This window comes from Sminthopsis crassicaudata, chromosome 1, assembly GCF_048593235.1.
Source record: "Sminthopsis crassicaudata isolate SCR6 chromosome 1, ASM4859323v1, whole genome shotgun sequence".
Lineage (NCBI taxonomy): Eukaryota > Metazoa > Chordata > Mammalia > Dasyuromorphia > Dasyuridae > Sminthopsis > Sminthopsis crassicaudata.
Genome location: NC_133617.1, coordinates 281,179,982 through 281,193,474, shown reverse-complemented (window position 1 = coordinate 281,193,474; position 13,493 = coordinate 281,179,982). Strand labels below are relative to the sequence as shown.

The window sequence follows — 13,493 nt, the reverse complement described above, 5'->3', positions numbered from 1 at the left end:
GAAATGTCAGGTCATCCATCTTGAAAACCAACACCATTTCATGGGGTGTTAGGACTATGGAGACTATGTGAGGAGTTATAACTATTAATTCATTAATTTAGCAAGTATTTATTGAGCATCTACCATATGCAAAGTATTTTGCTAGGTAATGATAAGAAGAGAAAACAAATCTTTGACCTTTAAGAGCATACTTTCTACATTATTTGTGCTCATTTCCAGAATATTACTTTCCTTATAAACAATGCTTATAAGATGCAAAGCAATTAAAAGACAAAGAATTTTTTCCCTCTAAGAACTCATATTTAAAATTCCAGCACTAAGGTAGAATAGTTTTTACATAGCACTATATAATATTTAGACGAGACCATTAAAAGCATAATTGTGTATATATATATATATATATATATATATATATATATATATACATATATATATATATATATATATATATATATATATATATATATATATATATATAGTGTGTGTGTTTGTGTAATAGGGGCAATCTCTTTAGATCATATACATTGGTAACATGGACCATTCCTTTCTCAATATAGGAACCAATAATATATCTCTGTACTTTTATAACATTTTGCAGGAGTCAGAAGCTCTTGCCCCATCCTCATACTGTCTAAGTGTATATTCTAATGGCCTTACTTTTGTTACACATAATTTACATTATTGAGCCAAACTGTTCCTAGTTTTAGGCTTGTGAAATACACAAACTATTTTCCTTGAGTAAAGAAAGATTTCATCATTGTGAACTGATCCAACCATTTTGGAGAGTAATTTGGAACTATGCCCAAAAGAGCTATACAACTGTGCATTCAGATTCTATTGAGTCTCTATCTCAAAGAGATCATAAAAAAAGGGAAAAGGACCTACATGTGCAAAAATGTTTGTAGCAGTCCTTTTTGTAGTGGCAAGGAATTGGAAATTGAGTGGATGCCCATCAGTTGGGGAATTGCAGAATAAGTTATGATAAATGTATACTATGGAATATTATTGTTTTATAAGAAGCAATCAGCAGGCTTATTTGAGAAAGACCTGGAGAAACCTACATGAATTGATACTAAGTGAAGTGTGTACTAAGTTAAGTAAGTAGAACCAAGAGAATAATGAATACAGCAACAACAAAAAATTATATAATTATCTATTTTGACACATGTGACTCTTTTCAACATAGAGATGATTCAAGTACATTCCAATAGACTTGTGATAGAGTGAGTCATATGTATCCAGAAAGAAGATTATGAGGATTGAATGTGGATCACAACACCTTTTTTTTTTTTTTTTTGATTGTTATTTGCTTACTTTTTTCTGTCTCATTTTTTTCTTTTTGATCTAATTTTGTTATGCCTTATGATAATTGTTGAAATATGTATAGAAGAATTGCACATGTTTAACATATATTGGATAGTTTGCTGTCTAGAGGAGGGAGGTAGGGAAGAAAAGATGGAGAAAAATTTGAAACACAAGGTTTTGCAAGGATAAATTTGAAAACTATCTTTGCATGTATTTGAAAAATAATAAAAAAAACCTATTGTTGCCAAAAATTTTAAAATACAATTAAAAAAAGAAAGATCTCATGGAGGAAATTTTTGGAGAAATACAACTTGAAACACCTTGGTGACAAACATGCACATCCAGAATAGGAAGTGACATGTGACAAGTATAAGAAGAGGAGGAAAAAGGATAAAGTAGATCCAAAAAACTTTTAACAACCATGGCATGTTCAGCTCTGGAAGAGGCATTTGATTTTGGCCAATGTTCCTCAAGAAATATTTATTAATTAATTCACAGAAGGGGTGGATGTTGGGTCAGGGATAGAATGAATTACAATTCATAGGGCAGTGTCAACATAAGGACAGACTAAAGAGTTTAAAGAAGGTGTGGAAGAATAGGCTGAGAAAGTATGGTATTTTATAACTATAAAATAATGAAAGACCATGAGCTGATTCTTTTTTAACAAATTATAGATTTCTAGATTTAAAAAGAATCTGTATTTGAAGAAAGCTTGGGTTCAGATTTTGGCTTAGTTATTTATTCTCTGCATGAATCGACTTCTTTGGTATCTAAAAGTTGAGAGGACTGGAAGATATCTAAGATTCCCTTCAGTTATAAATCCCATGATCTTTTGAAATAGTTTCAGCATAAGAAAATGAGCATTTCTTTTTTTCCACTCAGTAGTATTTTATTTTCCCCAAATAACATGAAAAGATTGTCTTCAATATTCATTTTTGTAAGATAGCATTTCTTTATTTAGCAGAAAGTATTTAGAACCCCACATACTTCTCTGAACACACTCTCTTGTCCTCTATCTCCTACTCTCTTATTCTTCTTGGAATTAATTCTCTGTGTTTATTTTAATCTCTGTTTCCTCGATGCTCTCATTTTCTCCAATTCCATCAAATCTATTTTGGCTTCACTTTTCTCACTAATTTGTGCTCATTCAGTGTTGTGCCATTTATTTTCATGACTTCCCCTTCTTCAGCTTTGAATCCTTTATCCACTTGTACTAATGAGTCCTGGGTTTCCCCTATTAATCACATTCTCTGCTCCCACTCCCAAGCTATAGAAAAATGTTTAACTAAAATCCCAAATTGACCTGATTGAGTCCCTTACATATTTATTCTTTTTAAGCTCCACTTGGGCTTCCTTTTTTTACAACAATTCTTTTGTTAAATTTTTGAAATTTTATTTTATTTATTCTGAACTTAAACTACAAAAAGACACAAACACGGAATATAAATTATGTATTCTATTTTATGTTTTCTATTGGAAATTTCCATTTCATACCACTTGCTTTTTAAGAAGGTATATAATAAATTCTACACATTGCTTTCAAAAACCATCCTTCTCTGTGCTTTCTTATGAATTTATTTCTGTTTTCTTCTGTTTTTTTTTTTTTTTTTAAGTTTCAATGGTACTCTTTTTTGGTATTATTTTTGCTAACTCTTCTTTCCCTTCTCATCAACTCCTTAGTTTACTGAAAGGAGAAAAAACCCATGTAAGAAATAAGCATGGCCAAGGAAAATGAATCCATACAGAGGCACATCCAAAAAATCATGTCTCTACACCTAGTTTCCATTACTTCTCTCTCGGGAGATAGGTAATATGCTCTATCAAAGATATTCTAGAGACATGGATAGCCATTTCCTTGATCAGAGGTAAGATAAAAAGTTGTTATTGTTGTTGTTTTTTTTAATAAATGTTATCTTTGTATAAAATATTCTCTTATCTTTTCTCATTTAATTTTGTGTCAATTCATAGGATTCTCCAAAAAAGTCTCTTTCATAATTTCTTAGAGCACAATAATATTTGGTTACATACACACATCAAAACTCATTTGTTTTATTCCTCAATTATCTGAGGCAATCTGAGCTGCTCTTTTAGATTTTAGTTCTCTTGTATTTTCTTTTCCTCTTTTAATCCTCTTTTTAGGTTCAGGAAGTTTCTTTTGCTTATGACTATTCTCTTCCATATATTATCCTTCCTTTTAACTCTTTCATTTAACTTACATTTTATGTGCGTGATTTGTGTGTGTGTGTGTGTGTGTGTGTGTGTGTGTGTGTGTGTGTGTGTGTACTTTGTCCATTTTAGACAATGAATTAGAGTTCATTTGATGGTCACTTTCTTCATGCTTGCACATTCCTCTTCTCATATACCAAAATATGAGAAATAGCAAGTTGTCAATTCCTGACTTTTTCTTCCTTTATGCAGTAGTATATTACTTCTCACACATTCTTTTCTTTTTTCTTTTTACGCCTAAGAACAGAATGGATTGCTCCTCAAATCTTCTGCCTAAAAATATGAATTTCTAACATTTCTTTCTTTTAAAATTTTGAACTTCAAATCCTCTACTTCTCCCTTACTTCTCTACTTACTGATATAGCAAGCAAAACGATATAAATCACACATGAGATCATACAAAACACATTTTCATATCAGCCATAAAACAAGCAAATGAATAAGAAAACCACAAGTTAATTTGTGCTCCAAGTTTTCCCTCTCTCTCTCTGGAAGTGAACAGTACCCTCTCATTATGAATCCTTTGGAACTGTTCTGGACCACTGCACTAGCCAGAATAGTCTTTCACAATTAATTATCATTGCAACATTGCTTTTACTACACACAATGATTTCTTCTCATCTTACTCTACATCAATTCATATAGATCTTTTCTCTGAAACTACCCCTTCACCATTTTTTGAATATTTTATTTTCCCAAATTACATGTAAAATAATTTTTGTCAAATCTAAAAATTTTGAGTTCCATATTTTTTCCTCCTTCCCATCTCTCACTGCTCCCTGAGATGATAAGCAATTTGATATAAGTTATACATATGTGATCCTGAACAAAATATTTCCATACATTGTGAAAGAAATGTAGACAGAATATACTTGCTCTTCAAAGTTACTTATTCTTTTTCCAATTCTTTCTCCAGACCAGTTACTACATTTTAAAATCTTGCTTAATTTCTTGTAAGTATTCATGTAGTATTTGTAGAAAATCATTTTTTTGAGTCTGTCTGCAGTTCTTATTGAATTAGAATTGCAAAAATGGAATACTTTTTGGTGATTTATTTCATTAATATCTATAACTTTAGTTTATGAATTAAAGTTTTATGATAAATATAAAATATGTATAGAAGAATTGTACATACTGAACATACATTTGATTACTTGCTATTCAGGGGAGAGGTTGGAGGGAAGGGAGGCATAACAACTTGAAACATAACAAGGCTTTAGAGGGGATGAATGTTGAAAACTATCTTTGCATATTTTGAAAATAAAAAGCTGTTATTTAAAAAAAATGAATTAAGGCTTTGTGCCAGGGCCAGGATTTACCACCTGCTATGCTTTTGATTGAAGTGTTTGGCCCAGCACTCATTTTGGGTCTAGTGGATTTTTGCTCTGATTTGTACCTCCTGGAGTTAGGTTATACTGATCTTTGAAGAACTGGGTCTTGCATTGCAAGTCAGAATGAATATTATGAATCTCAGAGCCTCGGAGCCTGATATGTCCTGATCTAACTATCATCATGTTGAGCAAATAAAGAACTTATTAAGGACTTAATACTTAGCACTGTCCTAAACTCCAGGGATATAAATAAAGTCCCAACTCTTGAGGAGCTTACATTCTACCACGGGAGACAAAACATGGCAAGTCTTAGCTACAGATGAGAGGGAAAAGGCCCATGGTCTGCAAAGCATATATTAATATCTTTTTTATAATGTCACTTCCACTGACAAAATCATTTCTGTTTCTAATGCTGAATGCACTTGATGGCATCAAGGACTTTGGTGACAAGAGCTTCTTTTCTGGGTCTTCAACTCTGTAACACCTATAGGAACATTTGTCAGGGTGTATCTACATGGGACTTGCATCCCAGAATGATGACTATGCATTGAGCTGGAAGCACTAATAATCTCATGGCTCTAGGTTGTATCCATCAAGGTGTGAGGGGAGGTGATGGTCAAAGAGTGGTGATTTCAGTTGCCTGGTGTCTGTTGCCTTTCTCAGAGTGCTTTGTTGCTTCAGCTAGACTGGCTTGCCTGGTATGTGAATGGCAGATGGTTGATATTTGTTGGGGAGGGCTGATTCCTTTTACACAGATGTCATTTCCCTGCATAATGGCTATGAAAGCTAGAGTGGAATCAAAATTAGTGTTCTGGAAGACAGAGTTGCTACTACTCCCATGACTCCTGGGCTTATCTGACAGTTGGTGATAGCAACTCAGCAGTTGTTATTTGTGGTGATGGGAAAGGTGGCAAGTTCTCCACAATGATCTCTTTCCTCAACACTCAATATGGAAACTGGGATGCAAGCAAGTCTATGGTTTGGCTGATTTGCTATTTTCAAGGATCCTTCCTGGGTTAAGTGTACTGGACTGCTTCCATCAAACAACAGTTTGACCTACCTGTAATAATAGTCTATCATATTTATATATAACTAATATAACTATTTATTTAACCATTTTTCATTAGATAGCTATTCATTTAAAATTCTTTGCAATATCAAAAGATTCTGGTATAAAATATTTTCCATATGCCTATTAGTGGTATTACTGGATCAACAAGTATACACAGTTTTGTGATATTTTTTTAATCAGTTACAAATTTCTTTCTCTAATTGTTGGATTAATTCAGAGCTCCACCCACAAAGCATTAATGTGCTGGTTCTTCAACAATTATCATGTTTCTTTTTTTGTCATCTTTGCCATCTGATGGGTATTTGGTGGAAGCTTAAAGTTTTAACATGAATTTCTCTTATTTTTTGTGATTTTGCTGGCTTCTTTTCCTTGCATATGACTATTGATACTTTGCCTTTATTCCTATGAAAACTGACTGGGGAATGGCTCAATCAATATTTTTCAGTCCTCTTTCTTCTTGGCCTCTAAAATTTGAAGCAGATAACCATTTTTTCCTTAATGACATTTAGATTTTTAGAGACCAGTTTAATCTCACCCCTTTCTGCCTTTTTATCTTTAGTCTTCTACTTTTACTGTCTCTCTTGGAGATCTCTTCATTCATTTTATTCTAGTTATTATCTTTTTTATTTTTTTCTTCTTTACTTCAATTGGATTACTCATAAATGTTTGTCTTCAACCTTGACTTCTGCATTGAGCAGCCTACCTTCCAAGTTATCTTTACACAGATATCCTGAAGATACTTAAACTCCAAAGGATCATATCATTATTTTTTCCCCCCTCTCTTAAATCTGCCCTCTCTTATGTTACCTAATGGAAAATTTCAATTGACTACTGGGAAAAAAGTACCAATTTATTATATTTCCTTTCATACATTTAACATTTTAATCCATTCTCTCAGTCTTCTCTCACCTTTAGCCAAGCCTTTGAACACATAGTATCTTCTCCATCCCACACATATCTGCAAAGACTCTCCATAATTCTTACCTGTTGAATTCAGTCTTTCTTTCAAGGGCCAACTTATGTTGTTCCCTTAGCTAAAAGTGATAAGTTACTCTTTCCTCCCTGTTTCTCTCTTGTATTCCAGCCATTTATGGACTTCTCTTTTTAAAAAAATATTTTATGTATAATTAATACAATTTTTAATATCCCCGGTGGTTTGCCCCCTACTTCCATAAAACCTTTCCTTGCAAAAAAGGATATTTAACAAAAGCAGTCAACACACTGACTATGTCTGATGACTGTGAACTTCTCTTATCTCCCCTAATACATTGTTAGCTCCTTAAGAGTAGATATAATTTTTTTTATTGTTGTTGTTTGTTTGTTTGTTGTTGTTGTTTGCATCACCAACCTTAGTGTTGTGTATCTAACACCATAGACTGCTTAGCAAATGTTTGTTGAATCAAGATGGATTGGATTACTCTAAGAACAATATGAAAAACTTCTCCTCAATGAACTTGATTTCCTTTGACCTTGGTAAATACCTTGTGAGGAGTTATTAACTTGGTTATAACTACTGCTGCCTGGAGAATAATTTATGTGCCAGATGGCTATCCCACTTAAAGCAGAGTTGCTGAGCTGTGTGTAGTGGTTAATCAACTAGGAGGAAATTCAAAGGGCAGTGATAATAGGTTATAACGTTCCTTAAAGCCTCCAGCTCAAATGAACAATGGGACATAACAAAAACAATTTACTTTTAACACACCTCAGAACTTTTCAGGGTTTTTTTTTTGCCCTTTTCTTTTCTCTTATTCTCTTTCTTTGCCTCTCTTTCTCTCATATGAGGTATTTCTTTCCCTTTCTTTTCTTTAGCATTTTTTGGAGCAGGAATGGTACTTAAAGGTCATCCATTCCAACTTCCTCATTTTACAGATGAGGACAGGATGAATGACTTATAGAGTTTATAGAATATCAGAGCTAGAAGGGACATTATTAGATAGAATTTAATTTAATGTTTTCATTCTATGAATGTAGAAGCTGAGGTTAAGAGAGCTGCCATAATTTGTCTAAGGGCATATAGCAAGAAAGTATTGGAGTCTGGACTTGAATATTTATCCAAGGTCTGCAGCTACTTCTGTCTCTTCCTGTTTTCCTTTTTTGTTTTCCCTTCATAGTCCTTTTACCTTCTAGCCTTTTTTCCTCTTCTTTTCTGCTACTACTGCTCTCTCTTTAAGTAGGCTATAACATGAAATATGATTGTGTAGTGGGCCATTTACATGTATACTCACTGGATTAAGATCTAAGGCCCCATTTTTAGCTTTAGAAATGAATGAGTTCCAATAGAAAGCATTCTAGATTTAAAGTCAGAGAACCTAGTTTAGCCTTGGATTCTCCAACTTACTACCTGTAGTATCTTAGGGAAGTCTTTCTGAGCCTTGGATTCCTCATCTATAATTAAGTCCCCCCCCCACTTTAGTATGAATCAATTTTTTTTTCCTCTGTGGGATTTTTGTGGTTCCATTGTATCTAACTCATTGAGACCCTCATTATATTATTATTATTATTATTATTATTATTATTATTATTATTATTATTATTTGGCAAAGGTGCAGGAATGTTTTGTCATTTCTTTATCCAGCTCACTTTATAGATGAGGCACTGAATTAAACAGGATTAACTATTTATTGAGGGTCAAACAGCCAGTTAAGTGTTTGAGGCTAGCTAGCTTTGAACTCATGAAGATGAGTCTTTCTTATACTAATCCCAATTCTCTATCCACTGTATCTCCCAGCTGAAGATTAGAGGACTTTAATAGGGAAAGTTATACCTTCACTGCCTTAAGTGACTTTACAATCCAAATAGAGAAATGCCACTAAGAAGGATACACATAAATTCATGACATATGCTTATCAATTTGTTAATGGAAAATCAGAGATATTTAAGTATATCAACAACTTGAACGAAGGTAAAAATTGCATATGCACAAAATGTGATTTAGTGAAATTTATAATCAATCAACAAAGCTTTGTTAAATGTCTATGTGCCTGGTATTATATCAAATGCTAGGAATAAAAAATCAAAATTCAAATAATTCTCCTCAAGGAGCTTCCATTATATTAAAAGGGAAGCCAAATATAAACAAATCAGTATACACAAACTTTAAATATTAGTGAATTATTATTTTTTTTTAACACTGCAGGTGAGGTAGATGTTGGATTTGGGGAAAAAATTTATGGATTTCATTCACTTATAGTAATCCTGTATGCAATAAGTAAGGAATCGTTAGATCTGGTAATGGAATATTTTGCAATATTTTTCAGTTTCTGTAGTTTGATTACTTGTGACTCCCAATGGTGTAGTGAGAAGAATGTAAGATTTATAGTCTTTGGACATAGGCTCCATTCCTCGTTCTTCCATTTATTGCTTATGTAACCCTGGATATATCAATTAGTTTACCTGAACTTTAGTTTCATCATCAGTAAAATGATCAGGTTTGATTAAATAACTACTAGTTTCCCTTCCAACTCTAAATCTATTATATATGGATAAGTTTAATATTTAATTCCAGAGTATAACCATTATGGCAAATAAACAGAAGTATATATTGCTAAAATCACTGAGGAAAGAAGAGAAGAAGGAGGAGTCCTTATGTAATTTCATCAGTGTGAGGTATTTTGAGTGTGGAAATTCTCCTAATGAAAATCTGTAATTAAAGGTCCTATAGAGTTGTTTGAGGGCATTGAAGTTATGTAACTTGCTGCAAACTAAACACAAGGCAGCTAAGTGGCTCAGTGCATGGAGCACTATGCCTATCATCAGGAATGCCCATCTTCCTTAGTTCAAATTTGACCTAAAATACTAGTTGTGTGGTCTTGGACTAGTCAATTAACCTATTTTGTTTCCGTTTCCCCATTTATTAATTTTTTTATAGTATTTACCTCCCAGGGTTGTTGTGAAAATCAAATATGACAATATTTGTAAAATATTTAAAACAGTGCCTGGCACACAGTGGATGCTTTATAAATATTAGCTACTATTATTATGTAGAAAATATATGTTAGAAACAGGTCTTTAATCAAGGTCTTTCTACCTCTAAGACTAGCTATCTATCCACTACACCACATTGCCTCTCAGGAAAACTATTAATTACTGAAGAAGGAAAGCAATAATCGAGTTGTATACAACAATTGCTTTTTACAAGAAACTAAATACTTAAGTGTTTTTTTTGTTTCGGTCTTCACCACTTATTTTGGAAAAACTGTATAGTTTAAACAACTCAAGATTTGGCATTGTTCCAGAGAGATAGCATTACAGACAAATTATTTAATATACATCAAAGATGTGTGCTGTAATAAAACCATCAAAAAACTTATGTTTTTGGAATTGTAGTACAATAAATGAAATAGATTTTTAAAATGTGCAATAATCTAAAAGGAACACTTTTGAGTCTGGAAGTTTATTCAAACATACAAACATGATACAGAGAAGTAAGAACTTGGCTCAAAGCCAGGAGGAAGTGGGTCAAAATCCTTGCTCTGATACATATTAGCCATGTGACCTTGGGGCAATTGGCTAGCTTCTTAGTATCCTAAGCAATTTTCTAAGATTGTAAATTGCAGAAAAGATAGTGACCTGCATCACTAGAGGAAGTTTCCTCATCTTGGAGTTCTCTTTCTTAATGAAATCACACATCCATTTCCTATCCTATTGTATAATGAAAGATAATTGCTTTTAGGTATGATTTTGTTAGCATATAGATAGATATAGATATAGATTACTCAGATCTTTAGCTTTTTTTTCTTCTCAAAATCACCACCATCTTGAGGTGGAAATATTACTTCCTATTATACTAACAAAGTCATAATCTAAGAGCAATAATTCTTTGTTACATGTAAGTATAGGAAATAGACCTATGATTTCATTGGCACAGAGAATTCTTGATTGTTGGTAGCTTAAGGAATGTGATTGAGTCAAATTTAAATTTAGACACAAAAAATTTCTTGGCATGTACATACTATAATGAGGAAGCTACAGTTTTTTGAAGGCTATGCCAGAAGACTATACTCGTTAGCTAGTTCCAGTCAAGGATTAGGCATCCTTAAAGTACTAAAAAATACAGAAATATAGAAGGCAAGAAATAATGGAAGATATGATAAATTTAAATGAGAGTTATTATCTTGGAAGAAGAATATTGACATAGAAAAAAGCTCAGAATGAATTGTAATTACTTATTAATTGTAAATCAAAAATATTTTTGAAAGTTATATTTATAGAAATAAGATGATCAAAAAAGGGATTAAGTTACGGAAAATGAATGTGGAGAGAAAATTGAACTACTCAAATCTCATTTTGCTTTTTTTCTCCCCAAGCTAAAGTAAACAGTCTTTGGACTCAATAAAAAAAAAAAAAAAAAAAGAGCACAAATATGTTGCCATAGAGTTGAAATCCTTATCTTGATAAGCAGTGTAGTAGTGATGACTAGAGAGCTAGTCTCAAATCAAGGTCTTCCTGATATAGATTTGAGTCCTGCCTCTAACACACTGGTAATCTGTATTGGTAGTTTCCTCCTTGGTAATTCCCTGTATCAGTGAAATCACAGATGGGTTTTCCTTCCTACTTCTCAAAAAACCTTTACCTTTAATGAACTCTATACCTTTAATGAACCTTTTATATCTTCTATGTTGTCACTAGCATTATCAGCATTACATCTTAGACTTTTTTCTTGGAACATCTACTTTTTCTATTTATATAGACTCCTGGATACTATAACTGTAGAAAAATATATTTTTTCTTAAAAGAACAAAAAATATTGCATTTCCTTGATGAAGCATTACTTCACAACTACAACAAAGCTAGCCAACCAAAATGGTTTCTGTAATATATGAGTGTATTTACCTATGAAAAACCCAGTGCAATAAAAGGTTAAACAAATTATATTCAACATATCACAAAATAATTATTTAATCATATTACACATTAGGAAACTTAATGATGTAATTTTTTTCCTCCATTTATTTTTTCTGTATTAAAATTCTTCCAAAAAAACCCTCAAAAGGCAAACCTTGTGTGAACACAGCAAGAAAACTGCAAATCTAATAAAATGGGGAAATGCAGATTTTAAAGACATTCAGGAAAATATGAACTTCTGAATATTTAACAAATCATTCAATCAAATTTTCATTTATATGCTTTACAAGGAAAAGTAAATCATAATAAGATTTAGACATAGAGTTGAAAATGTGAAAGTTCATAGGGGAAAACTGGAGCATTCTCAAATTCCTTCCTTTGTTTTAAGTATTTCTTTTTCATTTTTCCTTTTAATAAAATAAATACTGATGAGAAAACCCCAAAACTCTTAAAATCTCCTTGGACTCTGCCTCAGGGAAGGGAACCCACCCCAAGCACAAACAGGTTCATCCTCATCTAAAAACCCATTGAATTCTATTCAAATTCTAACCCTGGCTGAAACTCAAGCAGGAAGCTAATCTAGGACTCCACCCATGAGCCCCTTCAGATTGTCCAAAGACCCTATTATAAAAAGAGCCAAACTGGAGTCCACTCTTTGCAGAGGACACAAACATGGCATCCTTACGCCAGCCATGTCAAGGATTTCTGTCCACCGGAACCACCCCTGGCTCTGGTGTCTTCCCCTCTTTACCTAACACCTTTTAACCTTACTTCCAAACCCCATAATAAACCTCTTTTATCAATCTAGGTTTTCAGGTCTGTAAATTCCTTTTCAGAAGACTCTTGTGCCAATACTAGACCTCATTTAACTCTGATTCCTTGCACCGAATCTAAAGGGGTTGCAGGGGAGCTCTATTTGACTCCCTGAAACCCGAACCTGCCACTAGATCTCAATTAAACCTAATTTCATTTAGGTACCCCTTATCTAGTTCTTATCAATACCATACAAAAAATGATGATTCTATTGAATATTGTGATACTTCTCAGTTTTTTTTTATTCTTAGGAACCCTTTATATTTAAAAAAAAATATTGAGGACACTCTCCACTCAGAGTTTTTGTTCATATGGCTTAAATCTACCAACATTTACTCTATTAGATATTAAAACATCTTAATATTATGAAAATAGTTTTGACCTCATTCTGAAAGACTCTCAGTCACCACACTTTGAGAACTACTGTTTTATTGTATTCTTGAATACCCACTGTTCTGAAAAAAATTAAGTTAACAATCAATGCATTTCTAACCATTTTAAGATAACAATTAAAAACAGCTCATTGCCTATTAAGTGGAAAAAGAAGTAAATAGTAACAGGATGGGCAAGAATATCTTAAGCAGGATGTTGAACAAAACCTATAAAGCTGGCCTGGATAAAATCTACAAATTTGTTCCTAATTGATTTATTGTAAAAAGGTAACAAACCAGTAAACATGTTGTTTGGTGCTAATGTTGAATGAGGTAATATTACAAATATTGAAAAAGAAAACATCAACAAAGAACCAATTCATTTAAAATGGGGACATAGTAATCTCTATGCTTTTTTTTTTTTTTTTTTTTTTTTTAAGAAAAATTAGTCTTCACACTTGGTCTCAGTTAATACCTTATTTTTCCTTCACTGTCCTTTTACATAGGGTGAAAAAAACCTAATTTATTTTG

General features: G+C 32.6%; 1 protein-coding gene across 3 annotated transcripts in view; it reads right to left on the bottom strand.

The window, feature by feature from the left end:
* Positions 1-13,493, bottom strand: part of KCNB2 (potassium voltage-gated channel subfamily B member 2) — a 493,206-nt gene that overhangs the window by 20,828 nt on the left and 458,885 nt on the right. The window lies entirely within an intron of this gene.